Raw genomic sequence first — 14,306 nt, forward strand, 5'->3', positions numbered from 1 at the left:
GAACTGCAGATGCTGGAGAATTCCAAGATAATAAAATGTGAGGCTGGATGAACACAGCAGGCCAAGCAGCATCTCAGGAGCACAAAAGCTGACGTTTCGGGCCTAGACCCTTCATCAGAGAGGGGGATGGGGAGAGGGAACTGGAATAAATAGGGAGAGAGGGGGAGGCGGACCGAAGATGGAGAGTAAAGAAGATAGGTGGAGAGAGTGTAGTTGCAATGGGAGAGAGATTCCCTGAGGTTGGTCCGGAGGGAGGAGGGAGGATCCCCTCCCCTGTCTGCTTTACAGAGAGACCACTCTCTCCGTGACTCCCTTGTTCGCTCCACACTGCCCTCCAACCCCACCACACCCGGCACCTTCCCCTGCAACCGCAGGAAATGCTACGCTTGTCCCCACACCTCCTCCCTCACCCCCATCCCAGGCCCCAAGATGACATTCCACATTAAGCAGAGGTTCACCTGCACATCTGCCAATGTGGTATACTGCATCCACTGTACCCGGTGCGGCTTCCTCTACATTGGGGAAACCAAGCGGAGGCTTGGGGACCGCTTTGCAGAACACCTCCGCTCAGTTCGCAACAAACAACTGCACCTCCCAGTCGCAAACCATTTCCACTCCCCCTCCCATTCTCTAGATGACATGTCCATCATGGGCCTCCTGCACTGCCACAATGATGCCACCCGAAGGTTGCAGGAACAGCAACTCATATTCCGCCTGGGAACCCTGCAGCCATATGGTATCAATGTGGACTTCACCAGTTTCAAAATCTCCCCTTCCCCTACTGCATCCCTAAACCAGCCCAGTTCGTCCCCTCCCCCCACTGCACCACACAACCTGCCCAGCTCTTCCCACCCACCCACTGCATCCCAAAACCAGTCCAACCTGTCTCTGTCTCCCTAACCGGTTCTTCCTCTCACCCATCCCTTCCTCCCACCCCAAGCCGCACCCCCAGCTACCCACTAACCTCATCCCACCTCCTTGACCTGTCCGTCTTCCCTGGACTGACCTATCCCCTCCCTACCTCCCCACCTACACTCTCTCCACCTATCTTCTTTACTCTCCATCTTCGGTCCGCCTCCCCCTCTCTCCCTATTTATTCCAGTTCCCTCTCCCCATCCCCCTCTCTGATGAAGGGTCTAGGCCCGAAACGTCAGCTTTTGTGCTCCTGAGATGCTGCTTGGCCTGCTGTGTTCATCCAGCCTCACATTTTATCACCTAACTATTCTGGTGCCATTTCCCAGCATTAACCTTATATGTCTTGTCATCATAAATGCTCATCTAAATAGTTATTAAACATTATAAGGATTTCTGCCTTGCCTATTCTGCAGACAGTGTGTTCCAGATGCTCGCCACTCTCTGAGCGAAAATAAAATTCACATTGCCTCTAAATCTCAAATCTATGAGAGGAATAGATAGAGTGGATAGCCTGAGAGTTTTTTCCAGGGCGGAAATGACTATTACAAGGGGGCATAATTTTAAGGTGATTGGAGGAAGGTATAGGGGAGATGTCAGAAGTAGGCTCTTTACACAGAGTGTGGTGGGCATATGGAATGCGCAGCTGGCAGTGGTAGAGGAGTCAGATAATTTAGAAACTTTCAATGACTCTTGGATAGGCACATGGAGGATAGGAAAATGCAGGGTTTGCAGGGTAGTTTGATCCTAGTAGGATGATAGGTCAGCACAATATTGTGTGTTGTACTGCTCTATGTTCTATGATCTATGACCCTTGGCCATTTGTCCCTCTATCAAGATGGGAGGTTTCTTTCTGTCTATGCTCCTCACAATTTTACACATCTTAGTCTTGCTCCCTCCTTCAGTCTCCTCTGCTCCAGGGAAAACAAACCCAGTCTATTCAATCTCTCGTCATAACTAAGGCTCTCCAGCCTGGGTAAATCTCCGTTGTACTCTCTTCAGTGCACCCACATCCCTCCTATTATGTGGATTCTAGAACTGCACACAACACTCTATTCAAACTTTTGTATAGTTCCAGCAGAATCTCTCTGCTCTTAATTTCTATGCCTTGGCTAATAAAGGCAAGTATACTATATGTCTTCCTTACCACTTTGTCTACCTGTCTCACACCCTTAAGACACTGGTAGACATGCACATCAAGTTTCCTTTGATCCTCAGTGATTCCCAGCATCCTAGTGTTCATCATATATTTCTTTGCCATTTTGTCCTGCCCAAGTGCATCATCTCACACTTATAAAGATTGAGTTCCATTTGTCACTGATCAGCTGATCTGACCAGCCCATCTAAAACCTCTTGTCATGTAAGGGCAATCCTCCTCACCGTTTACCACACCAGTGTATCATCCGTGGACTTACTGATCAATGCTCCTACGTTCAAGTCTAAATCATTTATATCAACCACAAACAGCAAGGGCCGAATGATGAGCCCCCAGAAACCTACTCTGTCCAGGTTACCAGTTACAAAAGCACCCTGTGATCATCACCCTCTACTCCCTGCCACTCAATCAAATCTGGATTCAATTAGCCAAATTTCCTTGCATCCCTTGCATTACCTTTGCTATCAGTCCCCCATGAAGAATCTTATTGAAAGCTTGCTGAGGTCCAAGTAGACTACGTCAAATGCTGCATCTCATTTTCCACTTGGAGACCTTGCAGCTTTCAGAACATAATGTCAACTTCAATGATTTTAGAGCCTGAGCACCTTCTTCCATGTCCTTTACTGAACCCCAGTCCCCAGGCAGGATCATTGCACGGGCTGCTTTCAGCATAACTAAAGTATTTCTGTCCACTCATGGTCCGCATTACCAGCTTTTCTTTCTCCTGAGTACACTGTTATTTGCCCCATTGTCTCCTTAACTGTCATTCTCCCTTTCTGGGCATCATGTACACCTGTCCTCTTACTCCTTCCCTCCGCTCTGTGTTCTTCACCAATCCCAGCCCACCACCCATCTCATCCCCTATCTCTGGCATAATTATCTAGTTTTCCTAGTTACCATCATTTCTGAAGGAGAGTCACTGGATTCAGAACATTAACTCTGTTTTCTCTCCACAGGTAATGCTTGGCCTGCAGAGGTTATAATAGAACTGCATAAAATGGGGTTACTTTATAACTAGAGTACTGCATGCAGTTTTGTTCACAACATTATAGGAACAATGTGATTAAACTAGAGAGGGTGCACAGGAGATTTACTGGGATGCTACCTGGGCTCAAGGATCTGAGCTATGAGGAAAGACCGGATACACTGAGATTTTTTTCATTAGAATAGTGAAGGTTGAAAGGGGATCTGAGAAAGGTGTAACAGGTTATGAAGAGCACAGTTGGGATGGGTTGGAAGGCTATTGTTTCATTAGTAATGGGGTCAATAACCAGGGAGCATGGTTATAAGGTAAGAGGTAGCAGATAAAAGAGGAGTAAGGTAGAAGAAATGTCAAACTCTGCCTGAAAGAATGATTAAGTCAGAAACTTCTGTAACATTTAAGCAGTATTTAAATACTCACTTCTGTTGTCATAACCACCAGGGCTCTGGAAAACAGGATTAATGTAATCAGATCTTTTTTGGCCATCATGGGCAGAATGGCCTCCTCTATGCTGTAAATAGCCATGAGCCTCATCTTCCTATTTACTTCCTCAAATATAAAATCCTCACATGTTGTTACTAAGGACCATTTTCTAAATCTGCCAAATAAAAACAGAAAGATTTCTAAGTACCTCGTAGGTATCTGTAAAGGGAAAATCAGCATCCATGAACAGAAAAACAGTAAATATTTACAGTTGATAATCTCTGATCAGAATCTGAAAATATTACAACAGTCTCAGGCTTTAAGCAAGCACAGAGGCAAAGAAAGATCAAAATGAAAGCCATGTGATTGAGCAGCAGTGTTGAATCCAGAATGCTGTGAAGTAACTCACGCTAAACTGGTTGGAGGGATTGGTGGTCTTGCAATAGTTTAATTGAATACCTGGGAGAGGAGAAAATCAAAGGCCTGAGTTTGGGGACTTGGAGGCGTTTGCATTCACAAGAAATTCATTATATTTTATTCCAGCCCTTGAACTAACTTGTAGGGCATGTACGGTTTAATTGAGTTTGAACAAAATACCACATCAAATAATAGAGGAAAGCTTTTAATGTTATAGAATATTCAAACAGCTAAACAGAAAAATTCTCTTTTATTTATTCATATGATGTCAGCATCAATAGGGTGGCCAGCGGTTATTGCTTATGCCCACACAACTCAATGGCTTGTAAGGCTAATTCAGAGGGCTGCTAAAGAGGCAAGCACAATGCTATGGAGTCACATGGGCCAAACCAGTTAGTGACAGAACATTCCCTTTCTTGAAAAGCACCAATAAATGAGAGTTTTTTTTTCAGCAATCCAGTAGTGAATTAGTGACCGTCCTGAAAATAATATCTTTTTTAATTTCAGATTTATTTAATTAATCCACTGTAAATTTCCTAGTGCAGACTTGGGATCATATCTCCAGATCTCTGGATTATGAATACAGTTACAAAACTACTGTGCTGCTGTGAAATATGTGATTGTTCAGTCCATTTATTCCTCCTGGCAGCACATTCATTTTAAGAAAAAAGTGCCAACTTTATGTAGTGCGGAAACAAGTTCCTTTGGGACAAATTGACAGGTGCATCCATTTCCTTTTTTAACAAACATTCTGCAGGTAATCAGCACTGACTCTTTGCTTGTTTTTCAGGTAGATGGAGATGATGGCAGGAAGGATTTTATGATCCTGTGTGCTCTAGGGAAAGTTTCCAAAACTTGATGATCTTGCATTTCTCCTCCCTAGTAATAACCGTTGTGTTACGGCATAAATACTATGATAAATAAAATACTATGATAGATAAAATATCTGTATCTTTAAGACAGTTTCATGACATCATGACATTCGACATTCAATATAAGAGTACCTGTGTCAACTTGAGTCACTCTCTCGGTGTGCTATAGAGTTATTGTGGTGTACCCAGTCAGCTATTTCTATGTAATGTTTAATAACATTAGGAAGCACAGAGATAATGGGAACTGCAGATGCTGGAGATTCCAAGATAATAAAATGTGAGGCTGGATGAACACAGCAGGCCAAGCAGCATCTCAGGAGCACAAAAGCTGACGTTTCGGGCCTAGACCCTTCATCAGAGAGGGGGATGGGGGGAGGGAACTGGAATAAATAGGGAGAGAGGGGGAGGCGGACCGAAGACGGAGAGTAAAGAAGATAGGTGGAGAGAGTGTAGGTGGGGAGGTAGGGAGGGGATAGGTCAGTCCAGGGAAGACGGACAGGTCAAGGAGGTGGGATGAGGTTAGTAGGTAGCTGGGGGTGCGGCTTGGGGTGGGAGGAAGGGATGGGTGAGAGGAAGAACCGGTTAGGGAGGCAGAGACAGGTTGGACTGGTTTTGGGATGTAGTGGGTGGGGGGGAAGAGCTGGGCTGGTTGTGTGGTGCAGTGGGGGGAGGGGATGAACTGGGCTGGTTTAGGGATGCAGTGGGGGAAGGGGAGATTTTGAAACTGGTGAAGTCCACATTGATACCATATGGCTGCAGGGTTCCCAGGCGGAATATGAGTTGCTGTTCCTGCAACCTTCGGGTGCCATCATTGTGGCAGTGCAGGAGGCCCATGATGGACATGTCATCAAGAGAATGGGAGGGGGAGTGGAAATGGTTTGCGACTGGGAGGTGCAGTTGTTTGTTGCGAACTGAGCGGAGGTGTTCTGCAAAGCGGTCTCCAAGCCTCCGCTTGGTTTCCCCAATGTAGAGGAAGCCACACCGGGTACAGTGGATGCAGTATACCACATTGGCAGATGTGCAGGTGAACCTCTGCTTAATGTGGAATGTCATCTTGGGGTCTGGGATGGGGGTGAGGGAGGAGGCGTGGGGACAAGTGTAGCATTTCCTGCGGTTGCAGGGGAAGGTGCCGGGAGTGGTGGGGTTGGAGGGCAGTGTGGAGCAAACAAGGGAGTCACGGAGAGAGTGGTCTCTCCGGAAAGCAGACAGGGGAGGGGATGGAAAAATGTCTTGGGTGGTGGGGTCGGATTGTAAATGGCGGAAGTGTCGGAGGATAATGCGTTGTATCCGGAGGTTGGTAGGGTGGTGTGTGAGAACGAGGGGGATCCTCTTGGGCCGGTTGTGGCGGGGGCGGGGTGTGAGGGTTGTGTCGCGGGAAATGCGGGAGACGCGGTCAAGGGCGTTCTCGATCACCGTGGGGGGAAAGTTGCGGTCCTTAAAGAACTTGGACATCTGGGATGTGCGGGAGTGGAATGTCTTATCATGGGAGCAGATGCAGCGGAGGCGGAGGAATTGGGAATAGGGGATGGAATTTTTGCAGGAGGGTGGGTGGGAGGAGGTGTATTCTAGGTAGCTGTGGGAGTCGGTGGGCTTGAAATGGACATCAGTTACAAGCTGGTTGCCTGAGATGGAGACTGAGAGATCCAGGAAGGTGAGGGATGTGCTGGAGATGGCCCAGGTGAACTGAAGGTTGGGGTGGAAGGTGTTGGTGAAGTGGATGAACTGTTCGAGCTCCTCTGGGGAGCAAGAGGCGGCGCCGATACAGTCATCAATGTACCGGAGGAAGAGCTGGGGTTTGGGGCCTGTGTCTGAAGTCTGTCATTGTGGCCATGCAAATAGTTAATGTTGCTAAAAAAAAGGACATCTGACTTAATAAGAACATAATGATGCGGTATTTGTTATGTGAGTTAAAATATACAAAACCACAAGGCTCATCATGTTGGCAGTAGGTGGGCACCAAAAGCCAGTGTTGACTCCTAGCTACTGGCAGTGAGTGAATGGTAAAGTTCAAAAAAGTGACAGCAGCATGGCAGTTCTAAATCATCTTTCTGAGTTCAGAGCTGAAGTTATAAGTACCACCAAGTACAATGAAAACTATAGGCTATAAGTTTGTACAAAAGCACCATGTGTACCTTACCTCTTTTACTCTCCTTTAAAAAAAAATTGGGTTCAAAGGTGCTGAAGCACAGTTTCAATCCAAGAAAACAATACTGGAACAAAGTACAGAAAACTAACACAATAAAATTATTCCTGGACTTAAAGTCCCGATCTACATCCAGACGTCAGTCAAATCTACTGATTTGCTGTCTGAAAATAGAGCAAAAGTTTTTTTTTAAAAAGTCAGCATTATACAATCATGAGGCTTCTTATTTACTACTAATGTCACCTAAAGACCAAAGTCTGCAACTTTTACAGTGACAACAACTCTGAAAATTCATTCTCAGAAATGAAGTGAGAAGCACTGGAAAAACACATTGTAGCAATAGGCATTTTATTACCAGCATTTTAAAGAGCAAAGATCTTCACGAAAGAAAGACAAAGACACGGCAAACCAAGGACTGGCAATCCATTGACATTTTGTTAGAACCTATTTAAAGAAATTTTGATCATGTTGTTGATTGGCAGATAACTGACAAAGAATGACAGGCATGCATTCTTGCTTTGGGTATTAAAAGGTTAAGAAGAATAAAATCCTCACTATTTTTGATGCTGGCTACAAATATTTTCAGATTTTAGGTTAAGATAAAGTTCAATTCAATTTCAGGATACATAGGCTTGAGTTCACATCGCACCATAAGCATCTTGGTGAAATAATTGAATAAGTTGTTGGCATACATTAATGCAAAGAAATGAAATGTAAGTTTATCAAAACTAATTCAGCTAAAAGGCTAATAAAACTTATCACTGCCTCTACACCGATCAGATCCTTCCCTAAAGCACCTCTGGATAAACTAAAGAATAAACCATTGAAGCTCTTTTAGAAGGAGGACACAAGTTTGAAGCAATTTGAAGAAATCTGTTCTGAAAAAGAAAGGTCATTGATCCAATATTGTAACTCTTCTTTCTCTCCACAGGTGCTGCAAGACCTCTGATAACAAAGTGTCGAGATGGATGAACACAGCAGGCCAAACATCATCTTAGGAACACAAAAGCTGACGTTTCGGGCCTAGACGCTTCATCTTTTTTCAGATGAGGGGTCTAAGCCCAAAATGTCAGCTTTTGTGCTCCTAAGGTGCTGCTTAGCCTGCTGTGTTCATCCAGTTCCACAGTTTGTTATCTTGGATTCTCCAGCATCTGCAGTTCCCATTATCTCTGCAAGACCTGTTATGTCCTTCCAGGAATTTCTGCTTTTCTTTCTGAATTCGAGCATCTGCAATTCTTCCGGTTTTTGAAGCAATTGCAACAGGTCAGCAGCATCTGCAAGTGCTCTGCTCTGGAACAATTATTGCAGCCATCAACAGTTTTAGTGGAACGTGCACATAGTGTTATGAAGTTTGGCTTGTCTCACCCACAAAACAGCATCCAGAACATGTCATGAAATATTTCACATTCATTATCTAAGAAGACATTGGATCAAAATGTGCGAGAAATCTGATTACACGGGGAACTCAAACTGCAACACACTACTCCAATGCAGCATTTGAAAACCAGGAAATGATGCCAAAGAAGGATGTGAGTTTGCTCGCTGAGCTGGAACGTTCATTTTCAGACGTTTTGTCACCATTCTAGGTAACATCATCAGTGAGCCTCCGACAATGCGCTGGTGTTATGTCCCGCTTTCTATTTATCTGGTTAGGTTTCCTTGGGTTGGTGATGTCATTTCCTGCATTGGTGATGTCATTTCCTGTTCTTTTTCTCAGGGGATGGTAGATTGGCTCCAAATCAATGTGTTTGTTGGTGGAGTTCTGGTTGGAATGCCATGCTTCTAGGAATTCTCATGTGTGTCTCTGTTTGGCTTGTCCTAGGATGGATGTGTTGTCCCAATCAAAGTGGTGTCCTTCCTCATCTGTATGTAAGGATACTAGTGATAGCGGGTCATGTCATTTTGTGGCTAGTTGATGTTCATGTATCCTGGTGGCTAGCTTTCTGCCAGTTTGTCCAATGTAGTGTTTGTCACAGTTCTTGCAAGGTAGTTTGTAGATGACGTTCGTTTTATTTGTTGTCTGTATAGGGTCTTTAAAGTTCATTAGCTGCTGTTTTAGTGTGATGGTGGGTTTGTGGGCTACCCTGATGTCAAGGGATCCGAGTAGTCTGGCAGTCATTTCGGAAATGTCTTTGATGTAGGGGAGAGTGGTTATGGTTTCTGAGCCCGTTTTGTCTGTTTGTTTGGGTTTATTGCTGAGGAATCGGCGGACTGTGTTCATAGGGTACCCATTCTTTTTGAATACGCTGTATAGGTGATTTTCCTCTGCTCTGCGTAGTTCCTCTGTGCTGCAGTGTGTGGTGGCTCGTTGGAATAAAGTTCTAATGCAGCTTCGTTTGTGGGTGTTGGGATGGTTGCTCCTGTAGTTCAGTATTTGGTCCGTATGTGTTGTTTTCCTGTAGACGCTGGTTTGAAGTTCCCCATTGGCTGTTCGCTCTACTGTGACATCTAGGAATGGCAGTTTGATGTTGTTTTCCTCCTCTTTTGTGAATGTTATGCCAGTAAGGGTATTATTGATGGTCTTGAAGGTTTCCTCTAATTTGTTTTGTTTAGTGATGACAAAGGTGTCATCCACGTAGCGGACCCAAAGTTTGGGTTGGATGATTGGCAGAGCTGTCTGTTCGAGTCTCTGCATTACTGCCTCTGCTAAGAGCCCTGATATCGGAGATCCCATGGGTGTTCTGTTGGTTTGTCTGTAGGTTTTGTTATTGAAAGTGAAGTGGGTGGTGAGGCATAGGTCCACTAGCTTGATGATGTTGTCCTTGCTGATGAGGTTGGTGGTGTCTGGTGTATGTGTCTTCGGTTCTTCTAATAGTGTCATCAGTGTTTCTTTGGCCAGGTTGATGTTGATGGATGTGAACAGGGCTGTGACGTCAAAGAAGACCATTATTTCATCCTCTTCTATCTTGGTGCCTTTGATGGTGTTCAGGAATTCTTGGGTGGAGCGAATGGAGTGGTGGGAGTCTGCTACTAGGTGTTTTAGTCTTTGGTGTAGTTCCTTGGCTAATCTGTAGGTTGGTGTTCCAGGTAGCGACACTATGGGTCTGAGGGGGGCTCCTGGTTTGTGAATTTTTGGTAGTCCGTAGAAGCGTGGGGTGTTGGATCCAACTGGTTTCATTTTTTGGAAGTCTCTCTTGTTTAATTCTCCAGATTTTTGAAGTTTTTTGAGTAAGGCTGTGATTCGGTTCTCTAGTTGTGGGGTCGGGTCTATCGCCACCTGTTGGTAAGTGTCGGTATCTGCAAGCAGTGCATTCGCTTTCTCAATGTAGTCTGTTCGGTTTAAAATGACTGTCAAGCGTCCTTTGTCTGCAGGTAGGATAACGATGTTTTTATCTTTTTTGAGTCCTTTTAGGGCTTTCCTTTCTTGTGTATTGAGCGTGTTTTCTTCCTTTTTCCTGCTTAGTGTTGGTGCGACTGTCTGTCTGATGGTTTGCTGGGTTTCTTCTGTGAGTTTGTTGTCTTTCAGTGTTGCTTCTAACGCTGCTAAGAAACCTTTCTTGTCTGCAGGAAATGACATCACCAATGCAGGAAATGACGTCACCAACCCAAGGAAACCTAACCAGATAAATAGAAAGCGGAACATAACACCAGTGCTTCGTCGGAGGCTCACTGATGATGTTACCTAGAATGGTGACGAAACGTCTGAAAACGAACCTTCCAGCTCAGCGAGCAAACTCACATACAGAACCTCAACCTGAGCTACAAATCTTCTCAAAACTCGTTAGATGCCAAAGAAGCTTCAAAGGTTCTATCCATGGCATATAAGAATGTCAAGAAAATCCAAGCAGTAATTATAATATTACTGCTTAAAGACCCAGTTAGACAATTGGTCTGGCAAACTTCTTACACTGCATGAATGCTATCAAAATATTTGAAGCATTTTCCTCCATTCAAAGGGAATGGACAATATGCATTAGATGCCAAAATTGACACTGGTGCCTGTGCAAATATTATTCTTGTACATATAAATCATAAATCATAAAATCCTTACAGTGTGGAAACAGGCCCTGCAGCCCAACAATTTCACACTGACCTTCAGAACGACCCACAAAGACCCGGCGCCCTATAACCTGGCTAATCTACAAACCCCTGAACACTACAGGCAGCTTAGTGTGGTCAATCTACCTGGCCTGCACATCTTAGAGACTTTTTCAAAAAATTGGCACAACATGGTACAGTTCAAAAAAGACAAGCCAACTTCTTCCAATGGATCTGGCATTCCATTATCCATCTAATCCCATTATCCAATTTGGCTCCTCGAGACGAAAACCTGAAACCTTTTACATTATGAAACAGATGGACTTTCTATTCTTGGCTGAGCAGTATGCACGGATCTACATGCTAGCACAATCTATGAGATGCCAAGTGCATCAGTGGAAACATCAAATATTCCAGACTGCAGCATCGATGAAATACGTTTTAGCCACAGCCAAGTAGAGCAGACCCAGTGAACTACATCAGGTGGTGACCAGCTGCACTAGCTCAAGAAGATCATTATCAACAGATGGCCTGGACACATCCAACAAATCCTGAGCTCTTACTTTCATTCTGGTCATTCAGTAATGGGCTAAGGCTCTCTACGAATGTAATTTTCAAAGACACAAACAAGCCATAATTTTGAAAGCTTTAGGACATTAGAATATGCCAGATGTCTATTTGTAGGTCACATGGGTACAGAAAAAAATTAGATTGGCGTTGTGAATCCATATGCTGGCTCAGCATGTAAAAAGGATATTGATCAACTAATCAAGTCATGTGAAATGTGTCACTTCCATGAAACCCAACAATGAAGTGAACTTTCATTCCATACAAGATTGCTTCTCATCCATAGTACAAGATTGCGGTGATTGACATTTTCTATGTCCAAGGATACAATCACATTCTGGTGACTGACTATTTTACCAAATTCTCTTTTATGTGACAAATAAAAAATTCCACTAGTGCAATGGCTGTTAACATTTTGACTGCTTGACTATTATGTACGTTTGGTGATCATCAAATTATGTCCAATAAGAGTCTGTTATGCATTTGTGCTCCTCCAAGATGTGTGCAGGAAAAGAGATATCCTACATATCACCTCTTCTCCTCACTATCCTCAGCCAAATAGTCTTACAGCACTGTTCATCCTGTAAAATCTATGACAGTTAAGTGTAAAGCAATTTGTTAATATTTTTGGACAGCTGTGCTAAATCCACATGCTACTTCTCCATCCAGTTTTGTACTCTCACTGGCAGCTCTCATGTTTGGGACAGATCCATACTGTTCTTCCTTCCCATGCTTTCACCATCTAACCACGCATCTATGACACATTGTTGGAAAGAAAGGAATAAATAATTCGAAGGTGTGGTAAGTGAGCTTGTGGAAAGTTAACTCAACTTGAATTAGGGCAAAGCATATAAGTTATATGCATATAAGATAGAAGTTAAATTGCAGGGATACTTGGATAAACTGCATAATTGGGCCGAAAGGTGGCAAATGGAGTTCAATGTGGATAAATGTGAGGTGATTCACTTTGGGAAGAATAGTAGGAAGGCAGAATACTGGGTCAGTGGAACGATTCTTGTAGTGTGGATGCGCAGAGGGATCTTGGTGTCCATGTACATAGATCCCTGAAAGTTGCCACCCAGGTTGACAGTGCTGTTAAGAAGGCTTACGGTGTGTTAGGTTTTATTGGAAGAGGGATTGAATTCCGGAGCCATGATGACATGCTGCAACCGTACAAAACGCTAGTGCGGCCTCATTTGGAATATTGTGTGCAGTTTTGGTTGCCCCATTACAGGAAGGATGTGGAAGCATTGGAAAAGGTGTAGAGGAGATTTACCAGGATGTTCAGAGATAATGGGAACTGCAGATGCTGGAGAATCCAAGATAATAAAGTGTGGGGCTGAATGAACACAGCAGGCCAAGCAGCATCTCAGGAGCACAAAAGCTGACATTTCGGGCCGGGCCTAGAGCCTCTGATGAAGGGTCTAGGCCCGAAAAGTCAGCTTTTGTGCTCCTGAGATGCTGCTTGGCCTGCTGTGTTCATCCAGCCTCACACTTTGTTATCTTTACCAGGATGTTGCCTGGTCAGGAGCACAGGCCCTATGAAGTAAGGCTGAGGGACTTGGGTCTGTTCTCATTGGAAAGAAGGAGGCTAAGAGGGGATTTAATAAAGACATACAAGATGATCAGAGGATTAGATAGGGTGGACAGTGAGAGTCTTTTTCCGAGGGTGATGACTTCAGCTTGTACGCCGTGGCATAGCTACAAATTGAGGGGTGATAGATTTAAGACAGATGTCAGAGGCAGGTTCTTTACTCAGAGAGTGATAAGGGCGTGCAACGCCCGGCCTGCCAATGTAGTTAACTCAGCCACATTAGGGCCATTTAAACAGTCCTTGGATAAGCATAAGGATAATGATGGGATAGTGTAGGGGGAAAGGCTTAGATTAGTTCACAGGTCGGCGCAACATCGAAGGCCGAAGTGCTTGTTCTGCGCTATATTGTTCTATGTTCTATGCTCTATGTTATAGATTTTCATATAAATGCAGGTTCGAATGGTCTAATCGTGTGAAAGCATAGAAGAAGCTGTCTCACAGGTTGATGACTTTCATAATGAAGATATCATGCCAGAAAAATTGGAATGATACACAGAAGATTAATATGGCACTTGTGCCAGGATGGCAAGCAAATTTGTGAAACATTCCATAAGGATCCTCTTGTGATACACTGGCATTGTCCCTACCCCTGGACTGGGAGCCCCAGGTTCAAGTCTCACCTGCTCCAAATGTGTATAATAACATCTCTGAATTTAAAATGGGAACTAAAAGTAGGTTCTTGACATTTCAATTGTCCTCTTGCTCCAAAAGACCTCTACATTGGACATAAGGCAGTAACATCTCAAACACTAGCCATGAGGCTGGCCACATGGCCCCATGCTAAGACACTAACATCCAACTTATGCTAGCCTCTATCAGCCCACAGGCCACATCTCTGACTCTTACAGAATGTTAGTGCACTTCAATGCAGCACCCTGGGCTGCTCGAGCAACAGGATGTTGCCTGGAATGGAAGGAAGGTCTTACGAGGAAAAGTTGGGAGAGCTAGGCCTTTTCTCTTTAGAACAATGAAGGATGAGAGGTGACTTGATAGAGGTGCACAAAATGATCAGAAGTATAGGTAGAGTAGACAGCCAGAGACTTTTTCCTAGTGTGGAGGTAGCTATTACAAGGGGGCATAGTTTTAAAGTGAGTGGAAATAGATATAGAGGAGAGGTCAGAGGTAGGTTCTTTACTCAGAGAGTGGTGGAATGAATTGCTGTAGAGGGTAGTGGAGTCGGCCTCATTAGGGGCATTTAAGCAGCTATTAGATAGGCATGTGGATGTTAGTATAAGGCAGTGGAGGAGTTTAGATAGACCTTA

General features: G+C 44.2%; 1 non-coding gene across 1 annotated transcript; it reads left to right on the plus strand.

The window, feature by feature from the left end:
- Window positions 1–13,496: 13,496 nt before the first annotated feature.
- On the plus strand, window positions 13,497–13,601 carry LOC125457368 (U6 spliceosomal RNA). The gene has a single exon (XR_007248608.1). It is a non-coding gene; the product is annotated as a U6 spliceosomal RNA (small nuclear RNA).
- Window positions 13,602–14,306: the final 705 nt, after the last annotated feature.

This window comes from Stegostoma tigrinum, chromosome 12 (assembly GCF_030684315.1).
Source record: "Stegostoma tigrinum isolate sSteTig4 chromosome 12, sSteTig4.hap1, whole genome shotgun sequence".
Classification (NCBI taxonomy): Eukaryota; Metazoa; Chordata; class Chondrichthyes; order Orectolobiformes; family Stegostomatidae; genus Stegostoma; species Stegostoma tigrinum.